Raw genomic sequence first — 15,974 nt, forward strand, 5'->3', positions numbered from 1 at the left:
TAGAAAGCAACACATCCTCTGCTTTCCTGAAATCCACCTGGATTTGGTAAACAAAATGTTGTAATGGTAGTTGGCCCAAAGTAAAGTAGGCATCCGGACCAGTTTATGGAAAAGTGAATATTAATTTATTTACCTGGGGGCTGCAGGACTGGTGAAGAGGAACGTTCCTCGCAATTGGAGAAAAGTGTGACTTAGTTATTTGTTTCACTTCAGAAGGACAGGATAAAGTATAGAGGCTTCCCAACGCTGGTCACACCACAGCAGGCCAGAAAACCCAGTTCATCCCGTTTGGAGCTTTTTGTGAGCTGAAAATGGGATCGGCAGACCCTTGCAGTAAGGTATCTGGCCTAGTGGATCCTTCCCTGGCTGCAGCCTCCATCACTGCCCACTGGAGGTTTTTGAGAAACAAAAAATGTGTCTAAGTGAGCAAGGGGAAAGCCCTGGACCGGGTGAGCCTGTAAGTCTATCCCAACCAGAAAAGCAAAATTGGTGGTTACGAAATCCAGCTTTGTCCCACTCAGCAACAAACTCAATGGTTTCAGTGGGAACTTGACAACAACATATTTAACTTTGAGGAACTCTCACTGGTTTCAGCCTTGAAATGTGGAGGACGTTGACTTGAAAAAATTAAAAGGTATCTATGGCACTTGCACTATGGTGGAGGGGAGGTCCATTAAATTTGTGAAGAAGTGCCCAAACCATCAAACTCTGAGTCAGGTCTCTTGACAAGCATGACCTGTTTTGTGTATGGCCTAAGATCTATTGCGTTTGACTTGAAGTCATGCCAAAGTCCCGGTCCAGCTTGCTTTTATGTTGTTTTCTTGGCTTTAAAGTTGTGGTACTGCTTGAATGTAATACACATTTCTCTGGTAAATTGCCTGCTACTTGTGCTGTTGCTAGTAGGGTTTGACTAGAATTTCACTAAGACTCCTTTTGAGAACTAACCAGACTGTGTTTATTAAGTTGGTAAGTGTTGTTCCTTGCCAAATTATTAATTAACTTACAGACATCTAATTTAAACTCAGGTGATGGCTGTTGTCCCATCTGTTGTGATCCTCAAGAAAGCTATAGCTGTTCAAGCACAAGTGCATTTGGCAGACCTAGAAGCAATACATTGCCTTGATCCCGTTGGAATCTTTGTGTAGCAGATTTGTTCCTCCATGAGAGGTCTTAAATTGGGTGGCTACCGGAATAATGTAGGAGTGAATTCTAAAAGGACTATCAGAACTTTCTAAATAACTGTGATCTGATTTATATGGAAGTGGGGGAGTGGGTCCACAATTTAAACATGGTGTCACCTGCACTAGAAGTGATGTGATGTGCCTATATGGTCGCCACCCCATCGAGCTGACCTCAGTTTCTTCCTTTCTGCACCATCAGTGCACATCTGGATCGAGGTCCCTTTTTAACTAACTTCGACCTTGATGTCGACAACTAGTGTGCTTTTTTTTTGCAACATTTTGTCACAATGGCCCTATTTACGACCCTAGCAGTCTTGAGACCACCAGAGTCGTGGTCGGACCGTTTCCAATGTGGCAGTCCGGCCTCAGTCGGACCGCCAGCAACGCCACGTTTCCGACGGCCCAGCGGTGCTGGCAGTCTCAATCTGCCAGGGCAGTGCTGCAAGCAGTGCTGCCCTGGAGATTACGACCCCTCTCTCCGTCGGCGTTTACATGCATGTAAATGCTGGCGAAGGCAGGATGCAGGGGTCCCCTTGGGAGCTCCTGCACTGCCCATGCATTTGGCATGTGCAGGCAGGAGCCCCCATGGCCCGCAGCATTGCGCAAACGGTGCTGGTGCACCCTAAGCACCGCAACATTGCCGCCAGCTCAATTATTACCCGGCGTCAATGTTGTGGACTGTTTCCCACTGGGTCAGCAGGCAGAAACTCTGTTTCTGCCTGCTGACCCAGTGGGAAACTCTTAAGAGGGGCTGTGGAAAGGGGACCGCATGGGCAGTAATCCGACCACGGGAGTTTGGTGGGCAGCCTTTTCCACCCGCCAAACTCATAATTAGGGCCAATGTTTCTGAAGAAACTCACTGGGTTCAAGCCTTGTGGAGTCTGTCATCGGCAGATGTCGGTGACAGACTCTCACTTGATCTGTGGGTGGTGTCTTGAAAAAGACCACAACTCTGTGTTATGTGTGGAGTGCCAGACAATGAGCTTGAAGGCCATCTGAGAATATCCATGAAGCCTTTGGTTGCTTGTCTCCAGATCCGTTCGTGTAGGAGGTCTCAGGAACGCTTGTACCGGTCCTCATCGTGCTCCAGGATGTCTTCTGGTAAGTCCCACAAGAAGGAGTCCTGGAAGTCAAAGTGCTCTAACTTTTTGGATGATTCAAGGGAATGACCCCACAAATCTGCACCATGGTCACAGGTGGCCCCTGTAACTAGGAAAGTGAAGTAATATGTGGGGGTTAGTCCTCACCATGTTATACTCTCACAATACCCCAAAGATGGTCCTTGGATTCACACTAGTAAATCCCTAGCTCAGTCCGGGTAGTGTGGCAAAGAGCAGTCAGGCTTTACTTAGAGGAACATGCATTAAGCCTTTCAGAGTACCAACATGAACAATAAGAAATTGACATGACTCGAAAGAAATCCAACACCAATTTATAAAAATAGAGCTTATTTGTATCTTAATTTAGACACCAAAAGGAACAGAATTGCATAAGTAAAACTGTTGTTATAGATTTTTAAAGCAAAATTAAAATACAGCAAAAATGGTATTTAAACGCTGCATTAAAGTCAATGGAGGAAAAACACTAGTGACAAAAGACCACTTTGAGGTCGAGTTACATGGAGCCCTTGCATGGTTAAGGTTGTGTGGGTCCTAGAATGAGGCCATGACAGTCAGTTCATTTTACCTGGCCCGTGGCATCCAGGTGCAGAGTTGTCCTGGCTGTCCGTGGGGCTGATGGGACTTGCGCTGGTGCTGATTTTATCACTTACACGATGATGCAGTGAAGCGGATGCAAAAAATCAGCTGGGGCTTGGTTGGCAATGTTGGATGCAGGCTGCACATTGTGCCCTGCAGTTGCAGCATCAAGTGTGTGGATCAGTTACGGGATTGGCAAGCAACAGGCCTTAGCAGCAGTAAAGTTGACAAAAAGGTTTGGGAACTTTACAAGGTCGAGGGGAGTGATATAGCAGCCTGAAACTTTGGGGCAAGTGAGACTACAACTCCCAGAAGACAGCGGACCACCTGGATTTGGGCGATCCCACTGAAGGTCTGATGACTGGTGAATCTCTGGATCCTGCAAGCGTTTGTACCTGCCCTGCAGTTTGCAGGGAATTAGTGGCACTAGTTCAAAGGAAACATGTTGCTTCTGGCATCCACAGGGGTCCTTCTGGTCAGGAGTGCCAAGTTTGAACCAAGGACGAGGGTCGTTTATGCAGTTCCTAGTCTGTTGCCTCAGGGACAGAGTATCTCTCTTTAGCTTTGTTGCAGTGGCAAAGTTTGGTTGTCGGTGACACAGGGCTCCTCTTGGTCCTTCTTTGAAGTTGGTCGATCAGATATGAGGTTCTGGTGTAAGGGGTGTGCCTTAAATCTGGGATGAAGGGGTGTGGAGGCTAATGGCCAATGGGCAGCTACCTCCCACAGCTAATCTGCCCCTGAGATGACCACATCCAGTGGGATGGGTCACTTTTTGCTACCCAGAGCCCTCGTTCTGCCACTCCTAAGATGGCAGAAATCAAAAGGTGTGGTTAGCCTGCTGGGTGTGTGCACTGTCCTGCATTTCTAATTTCCTGCCTGACCACGACCAAATGTGCCTGGGGGCAGAGGGAGGGCTGTTTCCTCCTCTAGTGGACAGCACAGATGTCTATCAGTGGCGGTGAAGCCTTTGAAGCTCACTGCCCTGATGTGCCTATTCACTAGCCCTGCTCAGGGCGGGAGGAGTGACCTACTTCCTGCCTCAGCCTTTGTCTCTGACTACCTGGCAGGAGGTCAGAACCCAGTCTTGGCAACAGCAGGTGTGGAAAGCGCGGGGTGACTGGTCAGAGCACAAAGAATTAGGTACAAACAGGTGAGCAGCCTCTAAGGTGCCACCTGGGTTTATGCCTAGACACCAGATTCATGTCAGGGGAGAGAAGGCATGTTGTTTGACACCAAGCTTGACATATGTAGGTGGTTGTATAATGGAGCTAACAACCCGGGTCTGCCTGGATGTAAGTGCCATGTTATCCTGTGGACTGGCTTTTACTCATAGTGTACTTTAATTGAAAAGACACTATAGAAGAATATAAGCTGATACCTTAATGCCCGCACATTAAATATAATGCGCTCTGCCTCATGGGCTGCAGAGGCCTTCCTTAGGGATGTCTGACTTATATGTAAGGCAGTGGATTGTACTGTGCCACTCATGGTAGGGCACAGTGGGATTTGAGCAGTTTGCACTGCTCCTGCAGTCAGCAATGGCAGTTCTGCTAGTAATAGTTTGCTTGGGTTACTCAGAGTAGCACAACCAGTGCTTCAAGCCCTGGTGACCCCCTTAAAACCCATGCCCTGGGCACCTCTTGTACCATATACTAGGAAACTTATAAGGGAGTAAAATTACATGCCAATTGGAATTACTGATTCACTGGCTATCTATGCAGTGTACCGAATATTCGGGTAGACCATGTAGGAGGTACAGGTAACCCTTATTGGCTGATAGAGGTTAAAGTAATAACCCTAAATGCTCTCGTTTGTGGTAGTGTGGGCGAACAGTTTAGTCATATTAGAGGGTAGTACTAGACATCTGTTGAATACACAGTCAATAAATGAGACACACACTCAAGAAGAAACTCGAGATCAATTTTAGAAAAATATAACAATTCTTATATTATTTTTAGAGACCAAAAACCTTCAGTATGAGGTAAGTACTGTTTGAGAAATTACTTTGTGGTGAGGTAAATATTACACACAAATGCACTTTTAGGCGGTAATTCTTTTCAATGAAGAAGAAATATGTACTGCATATGGGTACTTGCAGAGGTATCTCGGTGGGTTCTTTTAGGTCTTAGGGTGCTAGGAGGCTTGGGTCACGAGGACCACCAGCAGTTCGGTTTTACCTGCCCTGGGGTGTCAGGGTGGAGAGGTGCTGGATGAGTCTGATGTCTTGAGCACTGCACAGTTGGTGAAGTGGGGGGCAACCTAGAAATAGGCTGCAGAGGGGGACTTTGGGACAATTCCGTGAGCTCCCAACAAGAGGCTCAATTCTTGAGAGTCTTTGGAGCTAGGGGACACAGTCTATAGTCATGGACCCGGGCTGTGGCGCTTGGGTGCAGAGGGATTTGGTCTGCTGATCCTGTGCGTCAAAGGCTCTCACAGTGTTTGGTTAGACCTGCAGAAGGGGAAGAAAAACAGACAGAAGGGCCAGTCTTGTGGGCAACCTCATTGGTTCCATCGTCCCTCCGGTGCAGGTTGTTTTTTTGGGGTGGTGGTGTTTGGCCCAGACACAAACAAGCCTTGGTGCTTGCAATTGTTCCTGTACCTCGGTATTTGTGCAGGGTGACTCCTGGGGGGCTTGGTGTCTGCAAACTTGGTGAGGGACAGGTCTGTTGTCTGGGAGCATGGTGACCTCCTCCTGGGTGACAGCTGTGTTGGTGGACCTGGTGGTCAGCAGACTGGTGGACCGGACCTCACGGTCGGTGCTTGCAGGTTGCAGGGAAGTGGCTCTGCTACTCCAAGGGAGAAGCTGACTGGTTTGGGAAGTGCTGGCAGCCCTCCAAGGCTTTTGGGAGATGTGCAGCTGCAGGACAAGTTGGGATGGGCGATTGTCGGGACAGCAGTAGGTAGGCAGGGTTTGGCACCAATAGTTCAGGCAGGTCCACAGTTCTTGCATTGATCAGCACTTCTTTGTCCTCCATCTTCTTCATTCAGATGAATCTGAGTTCCTGGTGTCGGAGGGGCACCTAAGTACTTAATTTAGGGGCCTTTAGGGGAGTGGAGGGTATTAGCCACTTTCCCCTGGGGTGACTACACCGCCTATATGACCACTTCCTGTGGGGAATGGGCATAACCCTGTCCCAGAGTTCCTAGTTCTACCAAAAACAAGATGGTTGAACCCATCTTTCATGGGCCACATCAGGCAGACCACCCTTAAGGGCGTGACTAGCCTAGTAGCGCAACATCCTTCCTTGTAAAGCTAATGTCCCACCTGTCCTGGGGCCAGGTGGGCCACAGGGCAGGAATTATCCTCTCTCAGGTTTGGGGGAAGCAGGTGTCACATATCAAAGACGGCAGGGACTTTGAAATCCCTGACCTTGGTATGCAGATTCACTAGCCATCCTGCTGAAGGAGGTGGTAACACCTTCCTCCGGAGCAGGCATTCTTTCTAGGCTCTTTGAGAACGGGCTCTCACCTCATGGGGGCTCAGAAACTCCATAATCATAGAAACTTTGCAACCTAGAGCTTCTCCGAGACCAGTACCAGTACTTCCTCTAGTTTCAAGATAATTTAAAATCAGCACAATGAAGAGTTCTCAAGAAATATAAGCCTGCCGAACACAACCCAAGTTTCCTGAAATGATCTGGTAATTGTGTCTGCTTTCAGAAAGAAACATCCCTCAAACCTGGAACCTTCTACCCCTCCAACAAGAGAGAGCAAAATGATGGATGAAAAATCTACGGATCTGCTATGCCAGTGCCAGTGATTTGGCATTACTAGGAAGATATAACAAGGCCTTGTGGGAGTCTTTACAAAGTTGTGGTAATGACTTAGCTAAGGAAAGAAAACAAGACTTCATGAAATTCTTAAATGAAGGTCAGAAAGCCAGCTTGTCTCGAACCAGGTAATAAGTGCAACTGTCAATGCTGCAGATCTTGAGGCAACAAATTACTATCATGGGAACTCTCTCAGACGGTCTTCCTGGCTTCATCTTACAACCTTAAAACCTGATGCCCATCACAAAAATGTAGATCTTCCCTTTACATTATCTGTACTTTTGGTCCTTATACTTTTAAGATTTACAGGCACTGGTGATTATATTTACTTTGGAACTCCTACCTTGACAACATGGAAAATTCAAGCATGTGAATACTAGCTCCAGAATTTATTACATAAATGAAGATTCCCATGAGGATGAACAAGGATTGTAAGTAAATTGTCTCCCTGACAAGCTCCCAACTAACTATATATTTTTCCCTCACACTTGAAAACGTTTTCAGTGTACCTGAATGGTTATTACCCTTACTTGTAACTGTATGATTAACTGGCCAAATATGCAGGCCTTTGGTAAAGATCATCCAAACGTCTATGCACATGCAAGTAATTGTGGTATGGTATTAGTATTTACATAGTACTTGGTACACGTGACTTAGACCCTGATTACAAGTTTGGCGGATGGGAACACCCGTCCGCCAAACTCCCGACAGGATGGTCGGCCTATTATGACTCTCCTGCTGGGCTGACCAGTGGAAACCTTCAGCCCAGCAGGAAAGTGGCTGTAGCATTGTCGCTGGCTCGTAACAGAGCTGGAAGCAATGTTGCTTCCCGCAGGGGGCACCAGCACCCTCACAATGCGCACATTCTGTCTTAAGGGAGCCGAGGCCAATGCCGTGGCACTGTTCCTGCCAGGCTGGCCAGCGGAAACATCGTAATACGATGTTTTCGCAAGTCAGCCCGGTGGAAACATTGTGATATGACTGGGGGTGAGGCCACAGGTATGATGGAAGCCTCCCCCCAGCGAGTTTGTGAGTCCGACGGTTGGCCTGCCAAACTCATAATGAGGCCCTTAATTGAGTTCAATGATTATAATTTGTTATGCTGTTTTACGCAGTGTCATGCATTTTTATTAACCTGTCATGCACGTCAACTGTGCAAATTCCATGTGGATGTTAAGTTGTTATGTATTTTTACGGGTACTTCCTACTGTAAGAAACACTGCCAGTTGTCCTGCTTTGTGTAGACTAGTTCTCATGTCATTCTTAAACAGGTTGCCATGTCAATTACTCGAATTCATTTAGAGGATGAAGTACAGGAAGGTAGAGAGTACTTATGCATGCCTCCGTGGCCTTCTGAATTGGGTGGCGTCCCTCAATTGTTGAAGTCTGCTAAGAACTTGGTTATTATGTAGGATGTGTTTCTGATGTTTGGGAAACAAATGAATGCTCTTATATCTTCTTGCTTCTTCAGACTGTCATCAATCAGTGATCTAAGCTGTGAAACCACCATACAGATTACTTTAATTCTCTTTACACTGCCCTCACAAAAAACTGACTGTGTACAAATGATTAGAAATCTTGCAGCCAGGCCCTAGGTTACTCCTAGTTCAAGCCCACGTTGACCTAATCATCACCTTAGGCCACTTCACAGGCCGACTGTTGAACATCAAAAGAGCTTTATGGCTCTGTGTATCTGCCATTGTGCCATGCAAAACAAAGTTACATCTTTTGTTAAGTGCGCCATTACTCGAAACAGCCCAAGACATGCTTCATTCTGATTAAACTCCTCTGGAAACAGTTGCACGAAATGTATCATTCCTGCTTGGAGGAGACCGCCTTCTCCTATCTGCTTTCTAAACATTCGACATCCTTACCTTCCCAACTCTAGCAAGAATCTGTTTATCCTAAATTCTGCAATGGCTTGAAAACATTGTTATTCTGTTGTGTCCCTTCTATCAGATCTAGCACCAAGACACCCTGGCTGGGAGCTACAATTGTTTTCTTCTTTTAAAGAGATATAATTAGTCAGTATGCTAATCTGGAGGATTTATAGAGAGGGCAGTCTGTGATAACTACTAGGTTTCTCATATATTTTAACATTTTTGTGCTGCTCCCAGTTCTTAAGGCCAGGTGACCAATAGAGCAGAGCTATTCCAGTCACCAAGTTATAACCTCAGTTTTTGATGCATGGAGTTTAAAGTGGTATATAATCATCTAGTGTTAAATGGGTTGGGGCAGGCAGTCACCTAGATTTCAAACTTCCAGTCATTAGATTATTCCCATTTAAGGATAATTTGGATATTATCAGCATGGTGCTAGCATGTGATGTGCACGGATTTGAAGAGTTCTGAGGCCAGTATAAATATTGAAGAGAAGCGTTGAGATCATTGAGCGATGGGGTACTCCTGCCCTGATGTTGTAAGGTGTAAACATTAAAGGAGGTACTGAAATAATGCTTGATCTATCAACAAGGTAGAAGGTGATCCAGTCAGTCATGGATGCTTAGTTCAATGCTCATTTCTTAAATTCAGAGTGTAAGAATAGATTTGATTTCCCTCAGCCCGAACCTTTTCAACATCAACATGGCACTGCTTGCCAACATCGTCCGATCACACAACCTCAACATCGTCTCTTACTCCGATTATCCTCTCACTCACCAAGGACCCCGCCACCGCAAAAACTAACCTCCACGACGGAATGAAGGCCATAGCCGACTGGATGGAGAGCAGTCGCCGGAAACTGAACTCGGACAAGACGGAGATCCTCATCCTCAGCTCCACCTCTTCACCTGGGATGACTCCTGGTGGCCGGCCACTCTAGGAACCGCACCGACGCCCACCAACCACGCACACAACCTGTGATTCATACTGGACTCATCACTGTCCATGACCCAGCAAGTCAACGCTGTCTCATCGTCCTGCTTCAACACCCTCCGCATGCTCCGCAAGATCTTCAGGTGGATCCCCACCGAAACCAGAAGGACGGCACCCATGCCCTCGTCAGCAGCAGACTGGACTACCGCAACACCCTCTACGCGGGAACCACGGCCAAACTCCAGAAAAGACTGCAACATATACAGAACGCCTCCGCACGCCTCATCCTCGACATCCCACGCCGCAACCACATCTCAGCCCACCTGAGAGACTTACACTGGCTCCCCGTCAACAAGAGGATCACCTTCAAGCTCCTCACCCACGCCATCAAAGCACTCCACAACGCCAGCCCAGCTTACCTCAATAAACGACTCACCTTCTACATCCCTAACCGTCAACTCCGCTCCGCAAACATCACCCTCGCCACAGTTCCATACATCCACAGGACTACAGCCGGCGGCAGATCGTTCTCCCACCTCGCCGCCAAGACCTGGAACACCCTCCCCATTCACCTACGACAGACTCGGGACCTGCTGACCTTCAAGAAACGCCTCAAGACCTGGCTGTTCGAGCAGTAGCATCTCTCCTGCCCCCTCCCCTCCCTCAGCGCCTTGAGACCCTCGCGGGTGAGTAACGCGTTCTACAAATGAATGATATGATTGATCAGTTAGTTAAGGGAGTGACTACCCACCTTGAGCAACAGACATTTTTTCACGGTGAACCACTAAAGTTCTCAATTCATGCTCAACCCCCTGGTAGCTTGGCACAGAGCAGACAGGCTTAACTTAGAGGCAAAGTGTAAAGTACCTATGCAATAACAAAACAATATTAAAGTCTAAACACAACAAAATAAAAGGTCCAAACTAATTTGTAAAAATAGACTTAGGGCCTTAACAGAAGACCACCAGCCTCGTGGCAGTGGTCGGACAGCTGCAGCGGTCCTACCACCACATTAAGAGGTTGGCAGGCAGATCCACCAACCTACAGCTGTCCCTGCCAGGATCAGTGATCCAGATGGGCTGACGGCAGTCCTGGTTGTAATCAGCCAGGACAGCACTGAACTCAGTGCTGCCCTGCTGATTACAACCTTGTTCTCCTCCAGCCTTTTCATGGCCGTCAGACAATGGCATGGGCAGTGCAGGGGTCCCCCTACCCAGCGCCCTCGAATGTGCACTGTCTGCATGCAGACAGTGCACATACGAGGGTGCTGGTGCCACCTGCGTGCTGCGGCATTGCCGCCAGCTCTATTGTGAGCCGGTGACAATGTTGCTGCACCTTTCCCACTGGGTTGAGGTTTCTGCCCGTCAGCACAGTAGGAAAGACGTAATGGGGACAGCAGAGAGGTTGCCAGCACTGCGACGACCTCCCCGTCTGGATTATGGCGGACAGATGTTTCCGCCCGCCAAACTCATAATCAGCCCCTCAATTTTAATAAATAAAATTACACAAAAATTACAAAAATTCAATAAGGTTAACCGGAGATATGGATTTTAAAAACGTTCTAATAAAAATAACACCAAACAGCGTAAGGCATCAACCACAGTCAATTGGTCGTGGTAGACTGGGACCTAGGTGTGATTTGATGCCAGTCATGTTGGGTTGCAGGTCGGATAAAGGGATCAAGGAGCAGTGACATAATATTGAGAATAAAAATATCGTGCTACACAAATATTGTGTCAAAAATATCGTTGACACAAATATCGTTCTCCTGTACATATAATGGTGAGTACAAAAATATCGAAGCAAGTATCGTTGACACATAATATTGAAAGAACAACACAAAAATATTGTTTTCCTATAAATACGCAGTATAAAATAGCAAATCTGCAATATTTCAATATATAACAATATAATGTATACTAAATACATTTCCGTAATATTTACTATTAAAAACTAATATATACCTATATAAACAAACTCAAATATATATGTGTGCATGTTTATACACATATGTATAATGTCCTACTATTAACAAAAAATATTTTACATTTTATACATTTTTTGTATTTTTTCAATGTAATAGTATAAAAAAATATATATTTTATGTATTAACATATAAAGTATAGAAAATGTAACAAAATAAAATACAAAACAAGAATTAACTTACCAGAATAATTAAAATTAAAAAACACACATATACATATATACATCTAGATAGATAGATAGATAGATAGATATAATTAAAAAATAATTCATGATATGGCATAAATATTAAACTACTCCGGAGGGGTAAAATGCATAATTCCCACTCCGTTCTGTGCAACAAAAGGGAAAGCCTTGGACTCCAGAGGGGTAAAATTCACTATTCCCTCTCCAGTCTGTGCAGCAGTAAAGAAAGAAGTTCTCTTAAAACACATAACATAATTTAATAACTCAATTAATTCACCCAAAAATATACAAATGTTAATATAATATATATGTAAATTTTAAAAAGTAATAATTTTTTTTACATAATTTAATTAATAGAAACTAAAATAACATAATTATTTGATTATTTAATTACATTCCCACACTATACTCCCACAAGCTCAGCACCCCAGAGCAAAATAAAGGTATAAATAGCGCAATTAACATATTAAGTAATAATAAAATTATGAATAAATGAATAATTTATTGATCATTTTTACTTAAATAACTTCCTAGTACCATACAGACACAACTACTATATATCATTAAAAATAGAATTATTAAACAATTAACATAATTATAATTCTACTCAAACATTTTATTAAAAAATAATAAATAATTGATACTTATTATTTCATTTCCCTTTCAATACCCCTACAAACACAACTCACACCTAAAATATAAATTAAAAATCATAATCATAACACAATTTATATATATAATGATCAATAAAAAATTAATAAATAATAATTAATATCACATTTTTATATAATTAACTTCCCACACTATACCCCAAGAAACCAAACAATCTGCACCTAAACTATAACTTAAAAAATATAATTACGCAATTTACATATTTAATTCTCAATTAATTATTAATTAAATAATAATATAAAATTATTACTGAAATAACTCCCCACCCTTTACCTATACAAACCCAACAACCCCCAAGTAATATATAACATAAAAAATTTAAACAATTTACAAAATTACAATTCAATCAAATATTTTAATAAAACACATAATTAATTGATAGTTAACTATTACTTAATTAACTTCCCATCCTATACCCTCTGCAAACCCAACAACCTGCACTTAAAATATAACTTAAAAATAGAATAATTACACATTTTACATAATTATCACTGAAATAGTTAATAATAATTACAATTGAATTAGTAATTAATTACACCTAATTAGCTTCTCACCTTGTACCCTTGCAATTCTCACAATCCACCAAAACACCATAAATTACTATTAACAATTAAATAAACAATTAGAAATAATTTTAAATTACAAACTATATTTATAAATATTAACAAGTATACAAAAAATATAAAGCATATGCAATTAAATAAGACAAAAACAAATAAAGATAACAAAAAAAACGGTATTTTATTTTTTATAACTATATTATTGAAAACAATATTAACAACACAGATACTATTGAAAACAATATTACTTACATAAAAATTGATATCTATGTCAACAATATTTCTGCATCACGCTATTTAAGTGACATGATTTTTCAAACTTAAGATTTCTGTGACTCAATATTATTGTTTCAATATTTTGTCCAAATACTGGGACTAGGTTAGACTGAAGGAGGCTGGAGGATTTTCCTTTGGATTTAGTCTCAGAAATAGAAGTCCGGGGTGCTAAGTGAGGCTAGGCAGCTGACAGTAGCTGAGGAGGACTACAGGAGATTGGATAGCTGTCAGGTGAAGTCTCGGTAAAGCCACTGGATTTTTGGTGAGAAAGCTCTGAGTGGGAGACATTTGAATTTCACCACCCACAAAAGGCATCAGATGTGCATATTGCTTTGGTGACTGACTTTGCCTCGTCACGCCTTCTTTGTTCCCACTTATTCACTTTTTTGGAATTCAGATTTGTCCAGCAGAGAGCTCCTGAGGCCTGATACCTTCTCTGCAAGGTCCCACTGAAACAGATTTGCCGCTGTGGAGAAGCTCTGAAGTATACAAAAAAGTGATGGATGGAATGCTTCAATTAATTTCAGCCACTGGTTAATTACACATCCTGCTTTCCAGACCATTGTTAGTTTGCACATCATGCCACCTCAGTTCGGATCCAGCAAAATGCAAATCAGTCTTGACTCAGCTCAGCTTGAAACGCCAAACTAGGTCCTCCCTGACTGGACCCAGGTCAGTTTATTCATGATTTACCCAATGGACTGGGATGCGGCCCAAGCAATTACCAATGGCTCAGTTTAATTCAAGCATTTCATTAATCAATTTTTTATATACTTCAGTGTGGAGAAGTTGCGGGCAGGAGAAACCTGAATCTTTAGCCCAGCGGCAACATATCTTCAGTCAGATGGGCTTGGCAGATTTGTCCTAGTCCTCTGGAGGTCGTTGGAGCCAAAAGGTTTATAATTCCCAGGTATCTAGGGTGGTAGGAGAAGGCCACACAGGCCCAGCCAAGGTTTTCAGGACCTCAGGGACTGCACTCTGGAGTCTGGACCCTAGTAGAGGCCACAAGCAGGGTCCAGGGCAGGTCAGTTTGAAGCAGTCAGCTGGATATTATCTGGATAGGCCTCCTGTACTTTTTTGTGCCACTGTAGCTTGAACAGGAGGTCCACCAAACGACTGAGGAAATTCAATTTTTAATACGATCGTATCGACCCGCCATTTTGTGGCCCGCCGCCATTTTATGTTGCCTTCACTCAGGCAGCACAGCGAACGAAGTCCATTCTGCCTTTTCTGCTTATTCTGCAACATGGTGTTCAAAACAGCCTTCTGCCTCTATCTTTACAAGGCTGGTATTAAGGTCTGACCGAGTACACTAATCCCTGTCTGGTTTTCTAATCCTTGTTTCAACTATCTGTAGGCTCACACTATTCTCCGCCGATCTTATCTTATCGTCTGGCCTTCGCTGTCCTTTGCTAGTATTCTCTCATTTCACAACTGTCCTCCAAACGCACACAAAACTTATCGCACCACATGCAACTTCGTTGTGGATCAGTTAATGAATTAGTTCAAGGGAGGGGTGACAAACACAGCTGGAGGGGAGGCAACCTTAAGTCACTTGATACTTTGTTCTGTCTTGTTTTCCAACATTTCTATTGGCTCTGTTCTATCTTTACATTATTCTTACTGGCTCCTTTCTATGTGTTCTGGGAGTGTATGTAGTTAATAAATGGTTTTTATACGGTATATAAGATTGTGCGCCACAAAGTAAAGTGGCAGTCTCCTGAGAACATACCTTGTGTACTTCTTGGACAACTGTACTAGCTGCAGCTAATAAATCTGATCTTTTACGCCTGACAGAGTGTCCCGTGTCTCTGTTAGTTGAGGCAGGTGAATCCAAGGAGATTTCAGGCGTACCCTGCGCCGCCAGGCCCATAAGGTTCTGGTTCTTCAACTGGCGCCCAACGTGGGGCGGCTTCAGCGGTACCAGTTCTGCCTGAAGGTCGTGAGGAACCCCGCAAGAAAATTCTGGAGGAATCGCGAGCCACGTCAAGCGACCCCTGTATGTCGAAGTGGTCCGAAGGTCTTTTTCAGCGCGGTTACTCCTTCCTGACGGCTACTGACGACTGCTGCCCTGACTGCCGCCCTGCCTTGGCCCTTTCTTTGATGATGTATGGTAAAGCGAGACGATAGACGGGCCTCTGTTGGTGTAAGAAGACATCCTTAGTTAAGTATTTGGTGGGTCGCGCCCACAAATTTTGGTCTTTGTTTTGTCCTTAGGTCCTTAGATTTGGCCATTGCAGTGGCCAAAGCCGAGGGGTAAGTGCATTTGTGCTGTGTAAACTGAAAGTTTTACCCCCTTGATGTTTGTGAACAGCCAGTAAAAATCGTGAGATGTCTGGTCTGACTAAGTTTGGAAAACTTTGTTGCTTTGGTTGTAATAGGGACTCCCAGCTTGAGGACTCCTGTCCGATTCCTTCGGTTGGAACTCCCACATATGAGCTCTATTCTAAACATGGTGTTGGTCCTATTGCCTTTAATAAGACATGGACCCGATATACAAAGAAAGATGGTGTTTTAAAATGGCCAGAAAATGGTAGTTTCGAAACTGATGTGCAAGATAATTTAGAAGCAACGTTATTTAAAAGAAAAGCCCGGCCGGCAATGTTTGACTCTTTTCGCCTTTGGCGTAAGGAAGCCAAACAGAGAGAAATTAAACAAGCGAAACGAGATAGGAAAACACAGGGAATGACGATTATACAGGCTGCTCAGCAATTCAAAGATGATGAAATAGATAATGCAATGGAAATTTCAGACAGACAGCATCGAATGGCAATAGATAAATGCTATCCGACGTTGCCTATCTCTTCCCTTGATAAGAGAAAAGATTTTGAGGAAG

General features: G+C 43.9%; 1 protein-coding gene across 2 annotated transcripts in view; it reads right to left on the reverse strand.

Moving 5' to 3' along the window:
* KCNJ14 (potassium inwardly rectifying channel subfamily J member 14) overlaps window positions 1-15,974 on the reverse strand; it is a 162,323-nt gene that overhangs the window by 3,316 nt on the left and 143,033 nt on the right. The gene's annotated exons all lie outside the window — the stretch shown is intronic.

This window comes from Pleurodeles waltl, chromosome 7 (assembly GCF_031143425.1).
Source record: "Pleurodeles waltl isolate 20211129_DDA chromosome 7, aPleWal1.hap1.20221129, whole genome shotgun sequence".
Classification (NCBI taxonomy): domain Eukaryota; kingdom Metazoa; phylum Chordata; class Amphibia; order Caudata; family Salamandridae; genus Pleurodeles; species Pleurodeles waltl.